At 46.2% G+C, this 27,421-nt stretch overlaps 1 protein-coding gene across 6 annotated transcripts in view; it reads left to right on the plus strand.

The window, feature by feature from the left end:
* The first annotated feature begins 7,365 nt into the window (after positions 1–7,365).
* Positions 7,366–27,421, plus strand: part of TIAM1 (TIAM Rac1 associated GEF 1) — a 192,899-nt gene continuing 172,843 nt past the window's right edge. For 3 of the 6 annotated variants that reach the window (XM_061453658.1, XM_061453664.1, XM_061453661.1), the window contains exon 1: positions 7,390–7,509. The gene's annotated coding sequence lies outside the window, so the exon portion shown is untranslated. Of the gene's footprint in view, positions 7,510–27,421 lie in introns of all 6 variants that reach the window. The other 3 variants (XM_061453660.1, XM_061453665.1, XM_061453663.1) reach the window with 2 other exon arrangements.

The following is a 27,421-nucleotide window of genomic DNA, read 5'->3' on the forward strand; positions in this document are numbered from 1 at the left end:
AGGACATCAAATGTTAGCTTACATACATGCAGCAGCACATCCTTGAAAGAGTACAGTGGTAACAGGCTACAACTATTTTTCAAAGAACAATTTCCCTGATTTTTTAACACCTTTTTCAATATTTCAAATTGAAATGTCCTCTGGCATTCCTGTCCTTCAGATACATAAGTGCATTACTCAGGAATAAGAGCATTCCTTTGTGTAGAGCAGAAATAACAAAACATGCAGTACAAAGAAAGAAATGCCATATTTACAGATAATTAACTTTACAAAAGTCTGGAGAGAGAACTTTGCTTCTGAGCTTTCCTCACAAATGAGCTTCCATACAGATTTTTCGATAAGCAAATGCTATTTCATGTTTTTCAATCACAGAATTACCACACTTGCAGTAAGTTATACTATGTCTCTTGTGAATTGCAAAGTTGTTTTTTCTGAGTGAGCTACTCCTGATATATTCGTGTCAAAAATGCCTATGTTTTATGCAACTCAATCATTCATAATCTCAGACAGAATCTTCAAAGCAAGATGCTTCTGCCCCATTACCTGAAAACGAGGTTTGCTGATGTTGGGCAAATGGTGTTTTGCAAAGGGGTTTTCTGCTCAGTCCTGCATTCTGCTTCCTATTAAAATTTTTTTGAGGAAACTGAACTTCTTATGCACACAATCACTTCTAGCCAAAAATAACAACTCTTAAATTAGCACTGAGTAGGTGGAGGGGTACAACTAGCGCACCATAACAGTCTGGATATATAAATGAAGAAATAGGATTTGACATGCAGAATAACTAGAACTGTCAGATGATTAATGTATTTCGCTTGTTATATGCAGAGGCCCTGGAAAAGTAGTTAATAAAGTGGGATTACTTAAAATATGCCTAAATTAATTGGCATAAGCCCCAGCTGGGGAGTCAGGTCTGCTGAGATGTGGCTGCATTCATCTGAGAACAGGAGCCATGGCTGGCATGTACAGGGCTGCAGCAGAGCAGCTGGGTAGCAGCACTGGGGAGAGGGGCTGGAGGTCCTGAACTGCTGTTTAATGAGCGCCTGAGCCTGCACCATGGAAAAGAAGAGCAGTCCCTGGAGGGGTTTCAGTCTCTGCACCCTCTTTACCCCACTGGTGCTTTACCCCACTGGTGCTCACTAAGTATTTGTAGAGTGGAGTGGTGAACAGGAGACAGGAGCTGGTCTGGGTGAGGAGCAGCCTCCTCTTTCCTCAGACACCTGGAGCTATCCACAGGGACAGAAATACTCCCCAACTTTGTCTGATAGTAGATATCACCTCTAGGTCAGTACCCTTGACCCTTCCACTTTTGCCCTTTTCTGGGGCAGCTGCTGAAAACCGCACCAGTGTTTAAGCAGGACCATACCAGTACTGTACACTGTGGTGGCAGGAGGCAACAGCACCTCCCTGGGGTTGGACTCTTGTGCACCACTAGATGTGTCTTGCTACCATTATGCTTTAGAAGCTGCTAGAAAATGTCCTTTCTTCACTGCTAGCTCTTCTTTTCCATTCTTACACATGTACCACAGAGGGCCTATGGGACTAGATGGGTGTGAGAGAAGCCTGGGGAGGCTATACAGTACTCAACTGTATAGTGCTCTGTAGGAGCCATAGCCTGAGAAGTGGAGGATACATGTGCAGCAGGACCTGATGGGTGATTGCCTCATTTATTGCCTTGTGTTTCTCTCAAACAAGACTGACAGCTGTGGGATTTCTCCTTTGGACATGTATGAATGCCCCCACACCAGAAGGAGACTGGCAAGTTGGAGTGTGTCCAATGGAAGAACACAGAACTAGGAGCAGGAGCTCATGGTATGCAAGGCACACAGGCTGCCCAGAAGCTGTGAAACTTCCAGCCTTGAAGATCATAGAATCATAGAATCAACTGGGTTGAAAAAGACTTTTAAGACCATTGAGCCCAACTGTCAGTCCAGGACTGTCAAGCCCACCACTAAACCATGTCACTAAGGGCAAACTGATCTCCCCTCAAGATCTCCCTTCATGGTTGCTCTTCATGGCTGCCCCTCACGATCTCCAGTCACAGCCACCCCTCATCTGCCCCCTCATAGTGGCCCCACACGATATAGCTGCTGCCCCTACCCCTCATGGACACACCTCATCTCCCAGCAAGATCTCTTCTCATGGCCAGCCTTCACAGTCCATGGCTGCCCCTGGCCTCACTTCATGATCTCCCCTCACAGCTGCCCCACCTCTCCCTTCATGATCTTCCCTCATGGCTGCCCCTGCTCTCCCCTCATGATCTCCCCTCACAACTGCCCCTGCTCTCCTGTCATGATCTCTCCTCACCCCTCATGGCTGCCCCTCCTATCTGCTCAGGATCTCCCTTCACAACTGCCCCTCCTGTCCTCTCGTGATCTCCCCTCATTGCTGCCCGCTCTTCCCTCACGATCTCCCCTCATGGCCACCCCTTCTCTCCCCTCACGATCTCAAATCTTGATGAGGCAAGTCCATGTACAACCTCCCTGACTGGAATTAGCCTTACTTTAAGGAGGAGATTGGTCCAGAGGCTTCCAGAGGTCCCTTCCAATTTTGATTCCCTGTAATTTACAGTTCCACTGATGTCACTGTTGCTCCATGTAATAAGGATCTTTTGCACTGTATTGCCTTCTTCAGACCTCTTTAAAAGCCTAAACTCCTCTCCACTATCCTCTCCCCTCTCACTCATTTCAATGAACCTTTCTCTGAATTGCTTTGCTTACCACGTGGGCTGGTAGCAGCTTGGTAGTCTCACCTGTAATGCATGGACAATTCAGCATGCTCAGCTGAATCCAGTCCTTCTGGCTTTTCTTTGAGGGATCACGTGAAGTGGAAGCGTTTGGCTCCTTGTCCTGATTGTGCTTTGTGAAGATGGCTTATCATCAAAACAGTTTGCTGCTGGATGGTATTGGCCAAACCTGGGAAGTGATAACAACCTTCTCAACCATTGCTTGGGTGAAGCAGCCATGCTGCATGGAGGATCTTCTGCTGGTTTTTGTAGCATCACCTTGCTTGAGAGTTAGAATTATGTTTCCCAACCTCTCTTTCCCCCCCTTCCCCCCAATTTTTTTTTACCGTGCCTTTTCCCTTCCCTTTCACTAAAGTTTTCCAAAATGGCAAATCAGATTGGAGCCACAAATCTCATTAACCATACAATTAAGAGCCAGGCTGTGAGACCTTGAAGACTCCCGAGTCATTGTTGTAAAGGACTGTGTGCATCAAGGATGCCCAAACATTGGCCAAGGAGGAGCCAAACACAGCCTACTAACGAAGCGCAAAGATTTTCCCTGGGCTGAATGGAGCTGCCTGCATCGTGGAAGAAGTGGATTCTGGGCTGCAGGTTATACAGAAATAAAGCAGTGCTGTGCCAGGCACACCAGGTGGGACAGCAGATCACAAGACTGACAAAGTGGCACTAGCTTCTCTTGTCTGAGCCAGTGACTCACACCCGCTCTGTGGCCAGGCTGCACCTGTGGCCAAAGGTGCTGGTGGTGCATATGAGGCACTCATCAGACATAGAGCCCAAAGTGGAGGAGGTGCACAGAGCTGCAGGAGGCGTGGAATGCCATGGTATAGGATTTGGCTGTTGAATCACAGAATAGTTGATGCTGGAAGGGAACTCTGGAGGGCATCTGGTCCAATCCCCTGCTCAAGAAGGGCCACCTATAGATGGTTGCCCATATGGCTTTTGAAGATATTCAAGGGGGGATACTCCAAAGTCTCTCTGAGAAATTTGTGCCAGTGCTTGATCACCCTCACAGAAAAAAAGTGTTACCTGATATTCAGAGGGAACCTTCTGTGTTTCAGTTTGTGCCCACTGCCTCTAGTCCTGCCACTGGGCACCACTGAAGAGAGCCTGGCTGCATCCTCTTTGCACCCTCCTTTCAGGTGTTTATAGACACTGATAATGTCCCCCTGAGCCTTCTCTTCTCCAGGCAGAACAGTCCCAGCTCTCCCAGCCCTTCTTCTTAGGACAGATGATCCAGTTCCTTCATCATCTCCATGGCCCTTTGCTGGACTCTCTTGAGCACTTCCATGTCTCTCTTGTACTTTGGAGCCCAGAACTGGGCACAGTACTCCATGTGTGGCCTCCCCTGAATAAAGGGAAAGGATCACTTCCCTGGAGCTGCTGGCAGTCTGTTGTCTAATGCAGCCCAGGATACCATTTGCTGCTTGAAGGGTACAAGGTCCTTTTTTTGCCAAGCTGCTTTCCAGCTGGGTGGCCCCCAGCATATATTGGTGCATGGGGTTGTTCTTTGCCAGGTGCAGGAGTCCGCACTTCCCTTGCTGAATGAAGTTCCTGTCAGACAGTTTCTCCAGCCCGTCTAGTTCCCTCTGGATGGCAGCACAGCCCTCTGTTGTTTTGTGTCACTCTTCCCAGTTTCATGTCATCTGCAAACTTGCTGAGGGTACCCTCTGCCCCATCATCCAGATCATTGATGAAGATGTTGAATAGGACTGGACCTGGGATTGACCGCTGGGGTACACTATTAGTTACTGGACTCCAACTAGAATTTGTACCACTGATCACCACCCTCTGGGCCCAGTTACACAGCCAGTTTTCTCTGCTCATCAAGCCTATACTTTGTCATCTTCTCTATGAGGATCATATGGGAAACAGTCAAAAGCCACACCAAATCACAGTAGACAATACCTCTTGCTGTCTTCCCATCTACCAAGCCAGGCATTTCATTATAGATTATCAGGTTGATCAAGCATGACTTCCCTTTGTGGTCCTGGTTGTGACTGAAGGGCTGAGATGGGTGAGTGCCAGGGCTTTTCTCCTGGTCTGGGGCATTGTAGGAAGTGCAGCAGCCCTGCGTGGGGCTAGGATGCCTCTTGGGTAGATGGGGATTTTGATGTGCAACCCATAATCTGATGTAATATGTTTGTTTATAAGCTGATGGACCCCTTGAAGATAAGCTTTTAAGTTATGCTTCTGAATGTGAGCTTTAAAACAAGCTGCACACCTGTGCAAGAAACAAGGTGTTTCTCATTGGGTTCATATGGTTATTCTGAGTGGCCACTTGCCACTAATCTGGAGCCATAGCACACTGTCAAATTTTAGTAAGACCTCCTGGCTGGATCAGTGGGGAATTTTACCTGAAAATCAATGTCAGGAAAGGACCTGCATTTTAATCTTGCTGATTAAATGCTTTGACTAAAGTGCTTAGTGTGGTAATGCCATTTAAAAACTGCTGTTCATTAATAAATGGCTTGATGAAGAAAACTTATATTTAATACTTGGATTTGATTTGCAAGCAACATAGTGATTAGTGAGTAGATAGTTGAGATTTTGTATTTGATTTTGAAACGCAGAACAAACACACAGTATTTGAAAGTAAATATACTTTATTCAATACAAATCCAAGCATTAAGATTAACAGTAACGACTGACTTGGATTTCCCCATCTTGACTTTTAAAGATGATGGGGAGGTGCTCCTACCTTTTTTGTGTTTAAAAATCAAGCTGTGTAGTTTGGCAGATTTTGTAAAACACTTTCAGTTAAGATGCAGCTCATGTTTATTTATTAATGCATTTTTGAAATGTACTTATCCAGATTTGAGCTGAGTCATTACTTATAAAACCAAAACACCGCCACTTTGGCAGCCGGGGCACTGCTTGTGACAAGGTGCTCTCTGGCTTCCCTGCATCCCACCAAGCAGAGTCTGTATGCATGATGCACAGCTAAAGCACTGGCTTAAATTCGCTCAGAATCTTTAGCTGTAGAAGTAGCACAGGAGCAGGCTGGCACAGGAGAAAAGCCGTTGCACCTTGTTTGCATCTCTGAGCCATGTAGATAGATTGTGGTGCTTGGGGGGAGGGTTGGGTGGTGGTGGTGGTGTCTCTGGTAAATGGCAGAGAAGGAAGGGGAGCATGGTACGTGTTTGGAAGCAAGAGTAGACAAGGCCCAAGACCCCCAAGCATGAGAACATAAGGAGAGCATGGACCTGCTTGAACAAGTCGACAGAAGGGCCATGAAGATGAGAGGACTGGAGCATTTCTATGGAGACAAACTGAGAGACCTGGGCTTGTTCAGCCTGGAGAAAAGCCGGCTCTGGGGAGACCTTATGGCAATCCCCTTTCTGGTGCCTAAAGGGGGCGTACAAGGAATTCGGAGAGAGGCTTTTTACAAGGGCATGTAGTGACAAGGCAAGGGGGAATGGCTTTAAACTGAAAGAAGGGAGATTTAGATTAGATGTAAAGGAAGAAATTCTTTATTGTGATGGTGGTGAGGCACTGGCACAGGTTGCCCAGAAAAGCTGTGGCTGCCCCATCCCTGGCAGTGTTCAAAGCCAGGCTGGGCAAGGCTTTGAGAGACATGGTCTAGCGGAAGGCATCTCTGCCCCTGACAGGGGGATTGGAATTAGGTGATCTTAAGGTCCCTTCCAACCCAAACCATTCTGTGATTTGGAAAGTCTGGTGCCACCAGTGCTGGGCAATGGCTCCTTCCAAAGGTCTGGTGGTGAACATGAAATATGGGAAAGCACAGCAGCGCTCCAAGGGCCTTCGATGGGGTCAGAAGCCATGAGAGGAAGGTGTCTGACCGCACCCTTCACATGAGAGGCACCTTCCTCTCACGACTCCCGACCCCCTCGAAGTCAAACCGACTTCTGAGGCAGTCAGGCAGGCATCTTCCTCACGGATCCCGATCCCCTCGCACCGGTCGGAACTCTTCTTCCGCGGACTGTGCGGAGACGTGGGGGTGAGGGGGGTGCCGTGAGCCGTGACAGGCCGGTTCCTCACCTCCCGCCCTCAGAGGCGGTTTAACGTCCAAGTCAACCTCTCCCCGCTCACGGCCAATCCCGCGCCCCGCCGCGTGCGCCACCTTCTCCTGAGCTCCCCCCACCCGGGATTGGCCGGCCTGCCGCGCGCGGCGGGCGCTCCGCGAGCCCCATTGGCCGCTTTCATTGCGGGCTCGGCTCTCGGTGCGGAGGGTGTGTGTGTGTGTGCCTGTGTGTGTGTGTGTGTGTGCCTGTGTGTATGTGTGTGTGCGTGCGGGGTGGTGTGTGTGTGCCTGTGTGTGTGTGTGTGTGCCTGTGTGTATGTGTGTGTGCGTGCGGGGTGGTGTGTGTGTATGGGTGTGTGTGTGTGTGTGTGCCTGTGTGTATGTGTGTGTGCGTGCGGGGTGGTGTGTGTGTATGGGTGGGTGTGTGTGTGTGTTGGGGGTGTTCCGGCCCCTGGGGAGCGGCCCCACCCCTCCCTCCCGCCTGGGAGCCGCGTGGGCCATTGTCACACAACATTCCAACTCCGAACGCCCCGCTGCTGGCCGCCGCCGCCGCCCATTGGCTCTCCCAGTTCTGATTGACAAGCTTGGTAGCTAATGGCCGCTGGTTTCCAAGGAGGCCGGCGGCACCGCCCCTCGCAGCGCCGGCAGTAACAATATGGCAGCGGCGCCTATTGGTGGCGGCGTGCTCTGAGCGGCGGTGGCCGCAGGCGCCCGGCGGCGGCGACAGGGAGCAGCTCCCTGGGCGGACGGCGGCTCCCGGTGCCGAGCGCAGCCGCGGCAGGTGAGTGGCCGGCGGATCGCGTCTCAGTCCCCCTCCACGCGGCATCACCTCTCATATCGGTGCACCTTGGCGGAGCGGTTCTCCCTGGGGCCGTAGCGCGGCGCCGCGGCCCGGCTGCGGGCAGCCCCTCTGCCGCCACCGCCGTCCGCACCGGGGGGCCCGGGCAGGGTGTGGGGGGGGCGCGGCCGAGCCGCTCCGCTGCGGGCGGGTGTGTGGGCGCCCGGCCCGCTGAGGCCCGCTTTATTGTTTGCTGTGTGGGCCGCCGGCGCTGATCCCCCCACCGGTGCGGTGGTGGCCCCGCCGGGATGCTCGGGGCTTCGCCGGGGTCTCGTCTCCGGAGCCGTCGGCCCTGCTTTAGCCTGCCTCGCTCCTGCGGCTAAAATGTCACAGCCACCCCCGGGGGGCTGCGCGGGGTCCGTGCCGCCGCTGTCGTCGTCGCTTCCCCCCTATCCCCAGGAGACCCCCGCAGCCACCGGGTCCGTTCTCCGCCGGCTGCTGCTGCGGTGGGGGAGCCGTACCGCCCACGGCGCGGGCCTTAGCCGGGGTGTCATGAGGACCCACGTACTCGGTGAGCGTGTAGCGGGTAAGGGGGTGTGTTTCGGCCCGAGGGTCACTGAAGGCACGGCACCGCCGGCCCGTGCTGCCCGTGCTGAAGTTGGGGACTCCCGAGCGATGCACGCAGTCAGCTTGACGGGAACGCTGGCACAAATGCGGTCTTAAATAGAGTTGTAGGAACGGGTGCATGATTCCAGCTTGTATCTCAGTACTACCACGTTTGTTGGGAAGCACTGGGAGAAATTGACTTTACGTTCCTTGTCAGTCCTTCGTTCCCACTTCCCCCCTGCGCAGCAGCCGGGGGACTGGGCTAGTGAAAGCTGGCTGGAGCTGGGACATAGGTAGCACTCATGTCTTGTTAATCGTTTTGCTATGTATGAAATTCTGATTAAAAGATATACTGGAATAAATTAGGGGAGGCTGAAATCTATGGAGTGATTACTTGGGCGCCAAATCTGTGATTAGATCATCTTTTCCCCTTCCTGTATTATTAAAAAGCTTCTGTCAATTTCAATGACACTTCAATGCAGTGCTAAAAAAGTACTGAACAAGGGCAAATGAGACATCCTTCCCTTTGACTGTAAGGGCCAGATCCCACAGAAAGTAACTTCCACCCCTCCTCATTTGGCAGCTGTTGGAGCCCCTCTGCTGAATCCTTGCTTCTGTCCCTGTTCAGTGTACGGCTGCCCTTCCCCTGGCAAAAGCTGCCTTCTTCAGGCAGTTTTGCTTACCTGGTTGTATGTAACGGTTATCCTTGCTGTTTCCCAGTGAGCCCACATGGATGGGACAGTCCCGTGGGATTGTAAAGGTGTGAGTGTCCTTGGAAAGCCCTGTGGTTTTCTCTCAGCTTTTGCCTTAGTTGCCCTTGTGTGCCACGAGCTTTCTGATTTGGGGACCCATGTGTGTAGAGGTCCTTGGAAGAGTCTGAAAACATGATCACCCCGTGGTAGTTACTGTGTATATTTGGTAGTAGCAATGAACATGCTACGCTAGCACTTCCATGCTAGTTGAGGTAAAACATGATTTGGGAGTGGGTGAAGAATGGGACTGTTTCTTTCCTTCTAGACTCTGAAATGGTGGAGGTGGAAGAGGAATGTGACATACCCTTGGGGACTTGACTCACCTCTTCTTTGATTACAGGCAGATTAGTCCTGCTCGCGCTTAAACTGTGGGAACACTTGCTGCCCCAGTATCACGCTTCCCATAGAGGAAAAAGCTGTCTCCTTGAACAGTACAGCAGCTCAAAAATGGCATTGTTTTTTAGTGGGATTCTCCCAACAGGAGTTCAATCTGTAGCCTTTTGTTACTGTTATTCTTGTATTAATGGTCCAATTATGCTTTCCAGTATATAAAAGGCAATATTCCTGTGTACTTAAACACTTGTCATCTTTAATGATAACTGATTCTAAGATCTGGCCCTCAGTAATCTCATGCAATGCTGACTGTAATTTGCCTTAAGGGAAACAAGATAATACTGCTGTTTTAAATGGCCTTTTTGGTGTTTCTGGTTGCTCTTGACTGAAATAAAATTCAGTGAATCCTACCTGATGTCTGTGCAGTGATTCATCTGGTCTTGCTTGGAAGAGGAAAGACAGTGCTGGGGTGTTGGTTTGTTGTTTTTTTTTTTCATGTCAGAGGTGATTATACCATGTAGTCATTCAGTGGCTAGGAACATTAGAAAAACCTTGTGAGGCATCATTTGAAAGGATCACTGTATGTAACAGGAAGAAAACCCATGTTTGTCTGGTACCAGAGCTCTGCTTCTCAGACGAAGTTCTCGTACTGTAGTGAGGAGCATGGTATAAATAGCAATGGTGGGGTTTAGCCACTGAATTCAAAGTTATGGTTTCCACAGCAACCAGCACTCAGGCTGTCATATATGTATGTAATATTTCCCTCTTTTTTTAAAATAAAAATATAAAAATATCTGGCTTCTGGTGTTGTGCTGTGTCCAATCCTCCTCCATGAACACCCCACGCTCATTCCTTCTACTCTGGATCATCCCTCGCCCCCCGCTTTCCTTCTCCTAGTGGCTGTCCTCTTGCTCTGTTCCCAGCTCCAGCCTTCCTGCTGCCTTCTCCTGGGCCAACAGCTCAGACTTGTGTCTACCAGATGCCATCCTGTCCACCATGTTAATTTGTCTAAGTCTTCCTTTTGGTTACCAGTGCTTGCTTTCAGCTGTGCCTGTGGTGTAACAGGCACCATGCAAACACAGAAAGAAGCAGCCCTGGTTTGGATCAGTGGCATATCCCTCAAATACCCACCTGTGTTTACCACATACGTCTCTCTTATCTGCAGGGTGGTTGTCTTAATGGTGTGTCCACATGCTCTCTTGGCTCTTCTCACTCATTTCTCTTGAGGCTGAAAGGAAATACAGATGGAGAACTGTGCTGTGTGTGGAGGGTTGTGGGATATGCCCTTCCTATATGAGGATCAGGATGCAGTGCTTGTTTTTAAAAATGTTTGTCACATGGATGTGCAGTGTTGCTAAAGTGTTTTCATTTATAGCCAGGGGCTTGATGTATCTACATGGTTGTGTCCAAGTTACAGTTTCCAGAGCAACTGAAGCTTTGTATCTCTTGGAAGACTGTTAGCTAAAGCACGGAACATCACATCAAATTTTCCTGTCTTAAATTCTGTAATTTTAGCTATTGTTAAAAATGCAGCTGTGCTTATCTGAGAAGATGTTTCAAAACCTTAAATGACCAAGCAGATCATCTTTAGATATGTACCTCTGCAATGAGAACAATGGGAAATTTCGGCCTCCAAAGTAATTATCCTTAGAGTTACATTTAAGGCACTTTTGTAGAAATAATGAAATGGAAGTGCCGTCTCATCTGTATCTCTAACCAGAACTAATGACAAAAGTGCAGTCTGGCAAAACTGAGTCAAAAGGCTAATGTCATCTGAAAGCAAACGTCAAATGAAGGATTCCCATGGCATGGATCGTAAAAAGGAAGGGGTCTCAGCAACCCCTGCACCTGGGTGCGATTGAGCAGGCTGTGGTACTGGAGGCTGGTCTGATACTTTTATTTTTGTTTTCCCTCCCATTTGGCTGCTGCTCCTTATGGTCCCTCTTGCAGTGTTTCACAGATGCTTTTTCTCTGAGCAGTAACACCAGGGACCTTTGGCGTCAAAGCAGGTCACTTTCTCATTGTAACTCCATTTAAGCCAATGTTACTTTCAAAAATGTTGATGTATCTGCATTGTAGGGTTTCTCCTTGTGCTGTGAAGAATGTTGTCAATATTGGGCATGTCATTCTCTTATGAATTGCTCTACTAGATACTCAGATTGATTTGAGCAATGATGCTATGAAGTGGTTTGTAGGTTAGCTGGGGAATCTCAGCCAGGAGGCTTTAAGTGTTGGCTTGTGTAAAAAGGAATTGCAAAGAGAATGTCTCGGGGGTCTTTCTTTCTATTTTTGTTAGTAACCTTCCAGCTCAATGTTTTTCTTTCTATATTTTTTATATAGATATATATGTATAATGTTTCATTGATGTTGCCGCCTATAATAGCATTATCAGCAGCCTATGGTTTTTGCTTAATAAAATAGAGGAATGATTCTTCTCCTACGAATGGTTTTTAAATGAAATGTAAACCCAAACCTTGTGATCTTTGGTGTGCTGCCCAGATTATAGAAACAAAATGATTGAAACAGCAGCTGGAAATGGCTTGGAGTTGAAATACCTTGAACTTCTCCCTTGGTCTCAGAGCAAAGGTAGGGATTTTGTTTTCTCTGTAGTCAGCCCAATCTTTGCGATATGGTACAGATCAAGAAGGGATTTAACTTGTTCACACAGGAGCAGGCTGTTGCTCACCCACCTCCATGGCAGGCAATGTATGTTGCATGCCAGGTGGTGAGGCAGAGAAAGCTGGTAACAAGCTGGGAGAAGAGGCAGATTCTTTGCTGGAGTAAGATCTGCCTGTTTATTTTCCCGAGTGCTCAGAAAGTGCCACTGTGTGCCATGCTATCAACTTAATTGGCTAAGTCTGTCTAAGTGAAGGTACAGATGTTGGAGTCCAACATTGTGTGAATGCGTCCATCTTGGCAGCAGGACACCTAGTTTTATTTTTCTCCAGTGCACAGTATAAATACATCTCTTTCTTGACTTTCTCCGTTAATTTCAGTGGATAAAGCCAAGTCTTCTGAGGGACAAGGCATTTGAAAGTTGGAACGAGATATCTAATCCATTACCATTAAAGCAGACTTACTTTAAGAATTTCTTCCCCTGAAGGAGTAGGCAGTGAGTAAGGGTGGTGGAAAGGTCTTGTGTTCTTAACCAGGTGTCCTGGTACGTCACCACAGCCCTTCAATCCACTACTGCTTTAGTGTTTGACCACCTGTTTCTGTGGTAACCATTGGTGGGGAGCAATCTAAAAAACGCTGCAGTGTACTGGAGTATTGCTCCCACTTTGTGTATTTTCCATCCAGGAAGTCTTCCTTGCAGCTTGGGTAGACCCTTAGCTTTGAAACATGAGATAGAGGAGGAGAATGTTAAGATCAAAGAAGAAAGGCAAGTAGTTGTTTTCTATGCATAAGTGATAAGGATAGACAGTCTAGTGCAGAGCACTGGATGTCACACTCAATGTATGGAAGAATAGTTCCTGAAATACTCTGTTTCCACGCAAGACACTGATTTTGTTTGTGAAAAAACCCAACCAAACCAAATCCCCCCATTTTAAAAATTCTGCTTTTTAAAATTAGGGAAAGTACCAACTTTTAGCTTTGTGCTTGTTGAAAACAATAATTTTACCTTATGGTTGGGAAACATTTCTTCTAGTACCAGCAAATCTCTGTATCAGCCCAGGCTGCAGTGAAATCACATAAATACTTGGAACACCCTTGGTCGCAGTTATCTTGTGCATAAGAGAGTTCTCTACTGCTTCACATTATTCAGCATGTCTTTATGTCTAATTGTTTTTCCCCTTCTTGTGCTCTGTTCTAAGATTAGTACAGTTTCCCTCATGGATAAATAATTTAAACACCTGGACTGATTAAATGCATGCATCTGAGCTCAGAAGAATCACGATGTTTGAACTGTATTTGATTCAAGGACTGACTTTTCTGAAGAAGATTCAAAGCAACTGAAAATAGCTTCATCACAGCAACATCAAGCTTAAGTTGAAATGTATTGCCATTACGTCATGGATTCTGGCAGTCTACATTTGCCTTCCCATTAGTGATGTCTCATTGAACAATCAAGGGTTTATTGACAGCTCATTTACTTTTCCTAACTGTGTGACTTACTGGAGGGCAGGACTGTCATTCCCTTTGCAGAATGATGGCAAAGATGTTGATGCAAAGTGGGTCTGTGTTACACAGTAACTTGGTTGCTCTGTTGGAAGATGTTCTGTGAAGACAGGGTTGACTGCAGAAGGTTTGAGGCAACCTCCAATGTTGTATTTGACCCTGTGTTACTTGCAATGTGCCCCATACTTGGCATGGCATGGGAAGATGCCAGGGTCCTTTGGGCCAAATGTGATGTCCCTGTGAAATGACAGGTCTCATGGGATGGGTGGCTGCTCCAGAAGGCCTGGGCTTGGCTTGGTGATGCCAGGAGCAGCTGCTCAGGGATGGCAACAGTCAGTGATGGTGTAAGGATGACTGTCGGAGAGGTTTAGGAGTCAAGAGCTGTCAAGTTCCCCCTCTGCTGTTGCCGTTCCTGCTGCTCTGGGCTCATGTAAGGGCTCGTACAAACCCCTTGTGCTGGTGGAGGCAGATGTGCCTCTTGTCAGGGAGAGTGAGGGGCTGCAGCAGTGCTTCTGTCTCTGGAAAAAATCCTCTCTACTAATTTTCTTCCAAAATGTCTTTTCAAAGAGCAACAGCTCTCCTGCTTTCCCCATGTAAAGCCATACATGCTCCACAGCTGCCTGTGGAGAACTGCAATCCAGACCAGCTACCTAAGGAAAGAAGACTTTTTTCCTGGTGTGAGAGCCATCTCATCCTGCATTGTGATCAGGGCACTCTGCCGTTTCATCTCAGGCTGGCTGACAATAACACTCTCAGATGACTAGAGTTTCCTCTCCCTTTGTTGTAACAAATACTCTTAGGAACTACCTTTATAGAGCAACTGCATATCTCTAGGCTAAAGTTAAACACAGCTGGAAAACATCTCCTCTTTCACTCGAAACATCTTACATCTAGAGATTTAAAACCTCATGCCAGAAAGCTGTGGCCTAATACTTTGCCCATGATTTCCTGCTGTACTAGTGCTATTCTATAAGAACCTGAATACCTTGGTTGCTCGGATCTTGTCTGTTGTATTTGCAGAAGAAAGTGTGAAGAAATCTAGTGATGTTATGAAAGTTACACTTTGCATTTTCATTCCCCTGTTTCCACCTCTTTTTTTTTTTTTGTTGTTTTTTGTTCTTTTTTTGGGTGCAGTAACCTCACTGATTTGTCATCACATTAGCCCTCTATCTGGCTTTCCACCCTCCCTGATAAGCAGTGCTCAGTCAGGCACCAGGTTTTCAGCAAGCCAGGACAATTTCTGCTAGGATCCAGTTATTGCTTGTCTGTTGGACCCATCCATTACCATAGCAGCAGGTGGTTTTTGTTGTTTCAGATTATCTCTTACCCTAGCCCATTGCAGTTAGTTCCCTTTGCTTCTTCTAAAGCAAATCCTGTGCCTGCTTTTATCTCTTGGCATAGTTTGGGGAGAGATGTAGGTTTCCTTATTAACCCTGGGCAGGCTTCCTGACTGCTTCGCGTCCAATTTCAGCTCTTGGGCTTGTTTTAAGATCAAGATTGGCTTCTCTCTCCTCTTTGCTACCTCCTCCTACAACAGCACTGCTTTGATCTCCTGGACCATGGAAATTCTGTGAGCTTTGAAAGCTTATTGTCCTGCTGCTAGTCTTCCCTTCATGATCAGTGGCCTCATGAAGGGGCCAGGCTCTCTGTTCTGTGCCTCACTGCTTGGTCCCCTTACTCTCCTCTTTGCCCTCTCTGCCAGCACTTTCCCTGTAACTTGCTGCTGTTAGTCACCTCTTTTTGGCAAAAGGCATCTCCCTCCAGATCCCAGCCAGTGCTCTGGCAGGGCTTGGGTCAGTTGCATCAGCTCCTCATCTCAGTTTGCTTATCGAAAAGTATGTCTTGAAACTGCAGCCGTAGTGCTTCCCTAACTGCCTGATAAGTTCCTGCAGACTTTCTGTGCTGTTGGGAACGTTTATGAAAGCCTTAGTTTGTGACCAGTCTACATTTCTATCCACACCTGCACAACTTGCAGGAGGCCTCCATTTGTAACTTTTTCCTTCATCATGGACCTTCCCTAGAGTTTGGTGCATGCAACACAATTACAGAGGTACTTTTAAAACTCTTCTCAACTGGCTATGTGTGACAGGTGATCTGGAGAACCACAGTAGAAATAAAAATGGAGAGAGGGCTGCCTTCAGTTAATTTTTCCACTTACTATCATGTTCTTTTATCATCACACTTTTAGGAGATGACAGTGGGTTTGATCCAGAGGGATTGATACATGCTACTCTGGGAGACAAAGCTGTTATGGTGACGAAACAGCATGACAGCTAGTGATAGTTTACTTGTTCCAACTTGGGAGCGAAAAAAGATTGAGCATCTTCTCTTAAGAAACTTGGCTTCCCTGTAGTATAAGCCAAGACTGAGGGAGAGAGGAAGAATGCAAAACAGTGTAGGAAGCATGGAAAATGGATGATATGAGAAACATTCTGAGTTGAGACTGTTGCATCCCCACCTTGTAACTAGTTCCACTGAAGTCACTTCTCTGCTGTCCAGATACAGCTGAAGCAAAAGAGCCCCAAAAGGATATCTGTCACTTACTGCCTCTGGAACCTGAGCTGTTTACTTCCAGATGAATCAAAGGTTTTCAGCTTGGTGCCTTTATGTTATGCATCCCCTATGTCTGTGGGAGCTGGGATAGGTAAGACATGAGCTAGCTGTGGTGATTTCAGAGGCCAGAATCATAGAATCAACTAGGTTGGAAAAGAACTTTAAGATCATCAAGTACAACCATTACCCCAGGACTGCCAAGTGCACTGCTAAACGATGTTACTAAGAGTCTTGTCTACACAGTGTTTGAATGCTTCCAGGGACACTGAGGAAGTGAAAGCCTGATCCAATGCTTGACTAGCCTTTTGGTGAAGAATTTTTTCCTAATATCTAATTTAAACCTCCCCTGGTGCAGCTTGAGGCTTTTACCTCTTTTCCTATCACTTGTTACTTGGGAGAAGAGACCAGCCAATTCCTCGATTCATCCTCTTTCAGGTAGTTGTAGAGACTGATAAGATCCCCCCTGAGCCTTCTCCAGACTAAACAACCCCAGTTCCCTCAGCTGCTCCTCATCAGACTTGTGCTCCAGACCCTTCGCCAGCTTTGTTGCCCTTCTCTGGACCTGCCTCAGCACCTCAGTGTCTCTCTTGTAGTGAGGGGCCCAGAACTGAATGAAAGATTCGAGGTGTGGCCTCACCAGTACCAAGTACAGGGGGATGATCACTGCCCTGGCCCTGCTGGCCACACTATTGCTGATACAGGCCAGGATGCTCTTGGCCTTCTTGGCTGCCTGGGCACAAGCTGGCTCATGTTCAGTGTCCGTCAATCAGCACCCCCAGGTCCTTCTCCAGCCACTCTTCTCCAGGCTGGTAGTGCTGCAGGGGGCTATTGAACCCCAAGTGCAGGAACAAACCCCAGGAGTAGTTGAGGCTAGGCAGATGTTGCTTCTGTTGTTTAGCCCTTGGGAAGGCCTCTTCGGAGCCTGACTGGTGCTGACACCCACTTGTCCCTGGGGCAAGTGGTGCTGGATGCTGTAGGGATGCACTAATTGATTGGGGCCATGCAGGTCCAAGTTACTTAGCATTCAGGAGAGCTGTTTTGGCAAGATTTTCTCTATAAAACTAACCAAGAAGAAAGACTGTCAGCATTAAGTGACTTTTGTTTTTTTTTTAAGCCATTTGTCTTGTTTTGCCTGCAGACATTAATGGACCTGTGTAAAAAAAATTTCAAGACCTGTTAATGGTGGGGTAGTGTTGAAGTATAGTGTGGTTAGACGGAATGATGGAAGAGAAAACCTCTTTTGAAGACTCATATGATGGTGAGAAAACCTGTTGTACTCCTACAGCAGCGGAGGACAAATGTAGCTTCTGTTTACTCTGTGATACCTGTAATACCTGTATTGCACGTGTTAAAAACATACATGTTATGTTTAAGAAAGATTGAATGTAAATCCTGCCACATTTACTTGCTGCTAGTAAAATACACGTAATCGTAGAATAGTTAGGGTTGGAAAGGACCTTAACATCATCTAGTTCCAGCCCCCTGCACGTTTCCTCAGTTGGTCATCATTGTCTCATGAGAAAGTCACACCAGTTGTATTAACTTAATGGCTGTTCTTTTAATGAAGTCAGTGGGTTTGGGATTTCGCCCCATGACTTGGAAAACTTTGTTTATTCTGTTGCTGTAGGCTGGGGGGTTATAAAATGTGATTGCTTTGTTCTGTCAGCTTGAAAAAGGGTAGTTGTGAGGAAGGAGAACTGAGCTGACAGAATTACCTGCCAAAATAATTAAATGCATAGCTAAATGAATACAGAAAGACAAGTAAATTGCTTTTGTACAAATAGCCTTTTTTCTTTTCTTTTTTTTTCTTGAGGCTTGCTGAAGTGCAAAGATCCCTCTGTGAAAATAAGGTGAGCAATTAGTATTAATTGATTTGGTTTCTCATATCAGTTGGGATGAACTCGCTGAGGGTTAATGTGGAAAAGTATGCAATTTCAGGAGAAATTGTTTACGTTTCATCTCTTGCATGTGTGGCTTTCCCTTAAACTGCTAATGAAAGTTCAGTAACTCATGAATAGTATGTTTCATTAAATGTGTGTTCAGCTCAGAATAGTTACCAAGTGTCTTTTGAGGATCCCTTTTCCTTGCCTAGCCTTCTCCTTTGCTGAGTCTACAGCCTTGGATTTTACTCTTCATTTTTTTAGGGATGTGAGCGGAGATAGTAAGACTTTTGTATCCATTCCTATGTTCCTCTTTGGAGACTATTTTGCATGGAAAGGCTGGTGTTTTTTTGTGTGTTTTGCCTTTGGTAGCAATTACTGCTGTTTGCAGTTGTGGCTTCCAGTTCAGAACAAAGCCGTTTTGTGTGCTTAGCCAGTAATAATTGTTGACAGTTGATAGTGTTGGAGACCTCTCATTGTGGCTGGGATTTGAATTATACCGACTGCTACTGAACCCAAATTATAGGTTTTTAATTTTAGCTTCAGGGCTCCCATGCTGGAATAGTCTCCTTCCTCTGGCCATAAACGAACAAAAAAGTCAGTGTTAGAGGTCTTTCCTAAACCTACCAAGTGAGACACAGAGCTGAAGTGTTGCAAAATCTGCCTAAATTTCTGTTCTTACTCTTGTCTGCTCAGGCTCTCTTGGAAACACCTAGTTATTGCATCCCGTGGGGTGGTTAAACTCCTTCACTTCGTGTTTAAATCTGTGATATGTATATTAGGTAGAGTAAGAGGGGAATTGTGGGAGGACTCTGTGTGTCCAGTTACTGATGCAGCCCATGGACCATAAGCCACTTAAAACTCAGTTCAGACAACTGGAAATCAGCAAGCAAGGGTGGCTCAGTGATGATGAGACCCCCGTTGTAGGGGAGCTCACGGTGCCTGCAGCAGCGATATTGAGTTGCTGTGGATGAGGCTTTGGCTGTAAATCTTTCTTGCTTGTGGCTCTGAATGAGGTAGCTGGTGGTGTCTGATCATTTTTCAATTTATTTTCTTGGTTAAATTTTCATGAGCAGGATGGTATGAAAATGAATGTGTCATTATTAACAAATGTCCAGGAGTGCTTTATGCTCAGAAGTGATTAGGAGATTAAGTAATGGATTAATTGTAATTATTTCACCAGAAACCTCCTGCCGTGCATAGACAACAAGGCATGTGTCCTCTCTGAAAGGGTTGTATCTGGGGTTTGCTCATGTGTGGCGGTGAGAGGGATATGTGCGCGTTGTTTTACGTTGGAGAATTATTTGTTGGCAATTCATGTTTTCATCCTTGTTTCCCCAATTGAATCTGTTTAGCTTTCAACTTTGAATAGGTCTGAAGTTTTTACTTCTGCATGTGGAAATGCGTGTTGGCAAAATGTGATTTCAGGGAAATGTTATTTTTGAATCAGAGGAAGAAGCTTGTGAGACTGATAAAACAGTTTCCCTTTCATCCCTTGTGAGTGTCTGGAGATGCCTGCTAGGCAGAAGTTGAAGGTAAGCTCAAAACTGGATGAATGATGTAGTTCTTGGTGCAGCCTCCTCTTCCTGTAGGATCTCGTGAATACACTTTCACATGGTGTTTGATCTTTTTCTTCCATGAAATATATCTATGGAAGGCTACTAAACAGTGCCAGATCCTTCTGTCTTAGGGATCAGTGTAAGGTCAGGGCAGCTGCAACTGATTCTCCTCACATCCTTGTGAGTGTATTTTGGGGCAGCAGACACTGGGTCCTCTAATTCAGAGATATACAAATGCTGATTCTCCTCTCATTTGATTTCTGATAGTCTTGCACCAGGTTTTGTGATGGTTGCATGCATTTCTTTCTGGATAAGGTGACCTTGAAATTTGGCAGTGTCGTCATCGTATGTATCATCTCTATTGTGTGTCTGTTATGTGTGAGGCTTGTGATGGGTCAAGGAAAGGCTTGGATGGTATTAACCAGCAGTCATCAGTTTAGTTCATGACCAAATTCATGGCGTAGGTGGTTTGGGTTTGTTTTTTTTTTTTTTGTGCCTCAGGTCAAGGATAAATTAATTTCTATGTTAAAAGCTCAGGCATAGCTCTGCATTCACAGCTTTGTGAAGACACTCACTGAAGCATGTGACCGTGGAGGTACTTAGTGGTTCACTAATTACATTACTCACTTCAGCTTGCTTGGGCCATCTGTGGTTAACACACTGCTGGCTCCTAAGGCTTGATGGCTGTAGATGTTGCTCCCACAGTTCTCTTATGCCAGTGTTCAGAATAAGAGCTGGGCTTTAGCTGTCTGTGTGGCCCCTACAAAGAGCCACCCTTTGATAGGGAGGTGTGGGACAAGTCTCCAAACATAGGGTTTGTAGGTGCTCCAAGCTTGTAGGAAGAAGCTGGGTATGAAAATGATTGACGAAATGCTCATGAAGTTTTAAGACTTCAGACAAAGACTGGTGGTTTCCTGAGGAAGCTCAATATTGAGGAAGCTCACTATCTTTTCTGCATTTGTTTGTCTACTGGCAGACAGTCACTCTGTCTTGTGTGCAAGTGTGCCTGGCCCCTGCCAGCTCTGGAAGAGTGGAGGGACGTAAGGTGAGGGAACAAAATCCAGCAAAGAAACACGAGAAAGCTGCTATGGGAGAGCTCTGGTAAAAACGTCCCTGAGCTAGTGCAGTTAGTGGCAGCTGGGGTGTGTGTGTTTCTTGGAAGCTGTGGATGTATATCATAGAAATAAGGTCTTCTGAAATTACAAAAACATCCCTGGCTGTATCTTGGTTTCTGTCTCTGTTAAGTTACAAAACACAGTCTGGTTTTAACAAAGCAGACCTTGTTAAAACAAAAGCTATGAGTGTGGGTGTCCTTACATTAAACCAAGAAGAAAAGCATACCAGTTTGGTGTTCAGATGCAGATGTGAAGCCAAATGCTTGACTTAACTGAGAGATCCCACACATCATCCCTTTCCCTTGCCTTTTCTCCCCATTGCAGGTTGGGATCTGCCCTGATGTCCTCCACCTATGGCCTTGTCCGAGGGATGAAAGAGGCTAGGGGACAGTGAGGAGGCATCTGGAGAATGTGATGAATTGAGGATGGGGGGGGTCTCTCAATGGCGTTTGGTTGTTGTATTTGTATTTATTTATTTATTTAAAGTAACAGTGCCAAAAGACACTCTCTCCTCCTTTCCCTTCCTGGAAAAGAACTAAAAACAGCCTTCAGAAGGGACCCCCCAGGGTATGATAGATAAGCTGTCTGCATTTTTGTGGCAGGGGGAGATTTCCTTCCCTTAGCCCCTACCCCATGTAGGTAGGCCCTTATCTATTCCCCATCTGAGCCCTAGGGATGCCTGATTTTACTGACATTTTTAAAAAGAACCAAACTGTTGGTCATGTCCCATGAAGCTCCTCAGGCAGATGGATGTGGCTGCTGGTGGTGTGGTCCCAAAATGCTGGAGGGCTTCTCCTGTCTTCCCTGGTTTTGTATGGCATGTGTGTCAGGACAAGTACAGACTGCTGCTGGAAGGAAAAGCATGTCCTCTGCAAGTGCTCTTCCTCCTGCTGGACACCTGAACACCAGGTAGGTGAGCTTGCATGCTGGCTGGCATGCTTGCCTACTTGTTGCTGAGCTTCTGTGGCTGTTTCTGGCCCTGGCTTCTCTAGTTTTTCTTGCTTTGGCCTTATGTTGCTGTGGAGCTCAGACATGAAATAAGGGCTTGCCAGGGTAATATCTACTCTCTCTTTGTCTAGGATTGTTCCATTCAAGTGGAGTAGTCTTACAAGTTGAATGACTTTTTTTTTTCCATCAGCGCTCTGCTGTTGACTCCTTTTGTCCTCCAGTGGGAGCAGGAGAGGCAACAAATCCTTGTGCTTAAGAACAAACTTTCAGCTTGGTGCAGCTGTAGAAGCAAATACATAACTTTTTTTTGCAGAGTACCCAGATAGTCTTGAAATATGGGAGGAGAGGAAGAGAAATTATGCTTCAGGTTGCTCCTTGTGCTGGAAGTGCAGGAGAACATCCTTGGGCCTGGGTCTTGCCTGTTTGCTTCATCCTGGAATGTGGCAGGAAAAGGGTGTTGATGGAGCTCTGTACCAGAAACAGAAAAGATCATTTTTCTAGAACAATTTGATCTGTGCCCCGTTGTCATGCTGTAAGGGGCAGCAGCAGTAGTGAAAGCACAGTTTTGCTGCCAGTAGAGAGAGTCCTCAGGATCCATGCCAGCCAAAATCTTAACTGAGGTCTGTAGGGGAAGTAGGGGCACCCTAATGGGAATCATCATGTGGCAGTATTGGGAATGGCAGCACATGAAATGCCTTGGGAGATCTGGCTGCTGCAGATGCTCGAGGTCTCTGGAGTCAGAGAACAACTGAGTCTCCGTCTGCTGGGAGGTAATTTATTCCTTCTTTTGATGGACAGGAGAGGGAGAAGCTCACACGTGGTGCCTCCTGGCAAGAGGGAGTGAGCAGCAGATTAATGCAAGCATCTTGGGCTGGGGATCTTGCTCAGCAACTTGTACAGCCCAAGGGTTGGGCTCTGTGACAACCAGCAAAAGCAGCAGTCCTGGGAGGAGCTCTGGAGGCTTCATTTTGATGCTGGGGAGCTGTGGCCAGTAATGTGAAGCGGATGTACCCAAGTGATGCCAAGCAGGATAACAGCACAGGTCCAGATGGATCATCAGGCATGTGCAAGGGGGAAGGAGGCTGTTCGAGAAAGCGTATAGACCTGATCTAGGGTGAGGTGTCCTGACCCTGCCAACCAGGCAGATAAAAAGGACTGACAGCGAACTGGATCTGCTGGTGTGGGCAGAGCTGGGTGAGGGGTGGGAGGTCAGAGGTCTCTGAGCCATACAGCCTGTAAGCCAAGAACAGGCTTGTTTATGTCAGCAGAATCCAACACATCTTCAGGGGCTTTCACTCGTGACCGATAGCAGTACATGTTGCTCTCTTAGATCTGCCCAAATCCTTGTTGACAGAAGGAATGTGCAGATTTCTTGCCTCAAGCCTCCTCTGCTCTAGCACACCCTGCATGAATAGACTGAGGGGGACTCATTTATCCGGCTTTCCTCTGGGCCACTGATAACCCTTTAGGTGTTGGGGCTGGGAAGCCTCCTGCTGGGTTTCAGTTCCTCTCTTGAATGGGAAAGGCTCATCTGAAGAAGTATTTTTAAGCCTCCAGCTGCCAACACGTGGAGTCTCATAGTGCTGCTGCTGAGTGGGGATCTTCTGAAGATGTCTGTATTATGTGACCCTATTTGTACACAGACACGGTTTTCAGCTGCAAGGGTGCCATCTGCTAAAGCCTCTGAGAGCACATCGTGTGTTGGATCAAAGAGTGAAAATCATGGGAATGATGAGTATTTAACATAATGTCTGTGATGGACAGCAGTCTCTCTTTAGCACTGGTATCCTTAAAAAGAAGCTGGAAATTGCTTCATTTTTTGTACTTTTAAGGGGCTTTCAAGAAAGCAAAAGTATCATCAAGCATTTTGAAACTTACCTAGGAGTGCTGTCCTGCCTGAAGTCTGCATATGGCTTTTCTAGCGCCAGTGTGCTCATTAGCTGATGTGCTTAGCTAAGCATTTCTCCTCATGCCACTAAATTATTTTCTCGGTCTCAGCTGTCAGTTGTACCCAAGTGGTGAAACTGCTTTAAAAGAGGCTTGTGACAAAAATTGCTTGGAACTGAATCTGCAGTAAGAGAAGACTGGTACAGTCTGTAGGAGTTAGTGAGAGAAGACTGATTAATTGTACAGTTATGGCAGGTGACAACAGGAGAAGGGTAAGATTGGAAATGCTGAACTGCAGAAAGGAAATCGGCAGGTCGTAATGTGGCATATGTGTTTCTGAGATGGGGAGAAAAATCTGTGCTCGACTAGTTTTCTTTCAAGGCCTGCTTTGGGCTTTATGAAAAGGAATAACTTAATCACCATTACCTCAGTGTTAGTTTTAAAGGTGTCGTTAGTGAGGTTTTCAGGTGTTAAGACGACCTTTGTTTCTGATGCTCTTGGGAAGACAAGAAGTATTCACCCGGCTTGGGTTGGCAGCTCTGGATTTGTCCTCACTGTGGACATAAAGAACAAGTTGTCCCAATGTGATGACCTGAGACTCAAGTTTTACAGAAAAAAAAAAAAAGCATATTTTTAAATTATTTTTCTAGTATGTCTGTGCTTAATTTTCACTTCATATTACCTAGACATTTAGGGAAGTGCAGTCTTAACTTGAATAATATCCAAAGGGGATATTTCACTGTGTTTCTATATATATGCCACCTTCCCTTTTCCCTCTTCTTTCCTCCTCCTCCTCCATTTACCATGGTCATGGATCTGCCAGCATTTGAGCAGTGCATATGTGAATCTGTAGCAGACCTTCTTTCTCCGAGAAGCTCTGGTGTTCTGAGTTGTCCTGTACTGCCCATATTGCATGCTGTGTTTCATGAGGCCTGTTGTCTGTTTTCACTCATGCATGGTAGTCATCTCCTTAATAAATGTGGGTACTTGAAAGTATTTATACCATCAAAGTGTCTGATGCAAATATACAATCTTCTCTCAGCACATCCTTCCTTTCCTTGAGAACCTTAAAGCCTCCTTGAGATGGTGGGAGGAATTGTATGTGAAATGCTTTTTATCTTTCTAGGAGAAGGTGTCTGAACCTGTTTGTACTTCAGGGGCAGGTACTATACCTTCTATCCGTGTGAAAGACCTGCTTTTCTTCTTTTATTTGCAGGATGCTTTGGTCTTTCCCTTTGCTTGGTGGTGTCACATGCCACACAAAATAGGAAGAAGTCAGAAATTGAGGAGAGACAAGTGTGTGTCTGTTGATGTTTTCTTCCTCCTTGCAGTTGATTGTGGCAAGTAAATGAATCTTCAATCTGTAGCAGTATCTGGCCACTAAGTGCTTGCCTGATGAATTTTAAGCAGTGCGAAATTGAAGATAATGTGTTGAGAAACATCACTTGCTTCTCACCCTGTGGGTTAAGGGTGAGGGATGCCCATGTGCGCCCTGGAGCATGGGTGCAGCACCACACATGCTGGGCTTTGGCAAGGCAGTGGGGTGCCCCATCCTGCTGCTTGTCAGTTGCACTGGCTGACAGGTCAATACATACAGGACAGGTTTCATTGGGGGGGGTGGGGGGGGTGGGTGTTTTAGCTGTAATTAACTACCATGCTCTTGCCAGTCTCATCTTTGCAGGAGGTACTCTCTTCCCTCTGCATATACCCTGTGTGCTAATTGCTTTCCTTCCAGGGATTCTTGGTGCACGTTGCTTTCCCTTCTGATACTTAGATATCTGTGGAAGAAAATGGATACTTTTCCTCTCTCTTACCAAGTGCTGACAGCTAAATGCTGCTGCAACAGCCTCTTTTCTGAGGCATTAAAGGTGACTGGAAAAGGTAAAGGAATTAGGAAATGCCAGATTCTATCTGTCTCCCAGATCACGTGGAGCATATTTCTTGCATGTGCTATTGCATATTTCAAGACTGGGATGATTATTGTTGCTGGTTGGACTTGGTGGCATATTGAGATGGGAGATTTGGCTGATTCTGTAAACTTTAATGCTTCAGTGAGACACAGTGTTCCTAGCTAATGCAAACTCAAAACTGAGGTCACATTGTGCAGTGCCGTAGAACAGTCCTGGCTTTTTGTAAGTGGGTAGGACAGCTGATGTCGCTGGAGTTCCTCCAGTTTGCCAAGAAAACTTAATCTAGCCTTAAATCTTGTCTTTCAAGTTAGATATAGCAGTGTCCCTTGTCAACGGATGCTTTCCTTTAAAATTGCTTCTGTAGTGCTTGGTGGAAGAAGGTAATTTCTACCTCTCTAAGCTTTTGAAGAGATTGAATAAATTTGTCTTATGTGAACCCATGCCAATACTTTCTCTACTTGAAATACTGTTTCTCCCCACTGAGATTAAAATGACAAATTTCCCAGTCTCATTTAACTTAAAAATGTTCTAAAATCCAGGGGCTGAAAGTGTGCGGCATTGCCAGAGGAGACTGAAGTACTTGTAGCATTTGTTGCAGAGAAAACATTCCAAAGCAATGGAGAGTCATTTTGTGTAACTTCTTTTTATAGAGTAAGATAAAACTTGTAGAAATCCTCAAGAGAATTTAAACACTGATACCTATCCATCCATCTATACAGCTAAAGCTGCAGTGATGTCAAAGTGATTGTCAGAGCCTGGTTTCTTCCCTCAGATTCCTCAAAGATTTGTTCTGATGTTTGGGTCTGTTTTAATCTCCCTGTCCTGTTATCAGAGTCTTGCTGCCACTTACGCTCTCTTTGTACTTGGGTTGTAATACCTGCTTCCACTCCAGATACCTAAAGTAAACTGCTGCTACTTCTGTTCAAGTAGTCTCCTGAGTTGGGTTTTTTTTTTGGAGGTGAATATAATCTGGGGTACTCTCAGTATTTATTTGTGTTAATGTGGCGTCAGGCTAGTGATCCAAAGGTCCATTGTGCTTAAGCATTTCATGTAAGATAGCCCCTGTCTCACGAAGAAAACACTAATAAAGTGTCTAACCATGAGGTTGTGAGGATGCTGCTGCCCTGTGGTTCTGTTTCACTGCTTGCAGTGCTAGGTAATAGCCCTGACAGGGGCTGCAAGATCAATGTTACACTGTATAATGAGAATAAGGGCGTCAGCTGCTTATACTGGGTACTTCTGTTACCTGCCTTGTTGAGTGAAACTTGTAGTGGTACCTGGAATGTGGCTGCTGCTCCAGGTGTTGCAGCCAGCCCCAGCGAGGGAACAGGAGACTACAGGCAGCCTCTTGCCTCATCTGCAGCTCATGTGGGTTCGCCTGGCCCCATGGATGTCGAGGGGGTTTGATGTACACCAGAATCCATGTGGCCTGTGGGCTCAGTGGAGCCTTTTCTATAGAAGGAAATGGGTTTTGATTGGTTGTTGATTTCTTTTTTTTTCCCTGATGTCTGTTGAAACTGCAGCTTGTGGTCCCTTCAGTTCTGGAAAGCTGGTCTTGGAAAGAGGCTAAGCTTCCTTAAAATAGCTAATCAAAAATGAATTTAAGCTTGTCTGTGTGAGAAACCAGCCAGCCTAACTGTAATAGGATTGTTCCAGCTCGTTTTAATTGTGCTGATCTAACTTGTGTGAATGCTTTAATACAGGGTAACATTTGGGAGCAGACTTCTCTCTGAAACCTGCAGTCAAACCAACCCATTGTGACTGTTTGAACCCTTCTTTGATGCCTGATAGCTTTGAGACCTACCAGCAGTTGTGAGTGATCCAGATAGCAAAGAACGTTTCTGATGCTCATTCTTACTAGTCCTTGCTGCTTGTGCTGTGGATCTGAATGTCTTTGCCCCGTGGATGACCCACACTGGGGATAATGATAATAGTCTTTTGTAAATATTTTAAGTCAGGAGTTACTCATGCATATAGTATTTATTTTTATTTATTAATTTTACTCAGTGTTAAGAGCAGAAAAGTCAAACTCCCAGAAGTTCAGAGGAAACCCTGCTTGAAGACTGCTTAAATAAATAGCATGCAATTGTGTAGTGAGTTTATTTATTTATTTTTTAGGACCTTCATTCAGGATGTTCTCTTTTAGCAAAGAATGAAAAGATTATTTTTTTAAAACGTCCCAAATGTAACCTCCAAAGAGTATGGTAAGCAGCAGCATTGAAAGTATTCTGTGCAGAAGTAGCAGGACATATC

The sequence above is a fragment of the Pezoporus flaviventris genome, unplaced genomic scaffold (genome assembly GCF_033815535.1).
Source record: "Pezoporus flaviventris isolate CSIRO_AGI_PZ_B2104156 unplaced genomic scaffold, CSIRO_AGI_Pfla_v1 ptg000015l, whole genome shotgun sequence".
Taxonomy (NCBI): Eukaryota; Metazoa; Chordata; class Aves; order Psittaciformes; family Psittacidae; genus Pezoporus; species Pezoporus flaviventris.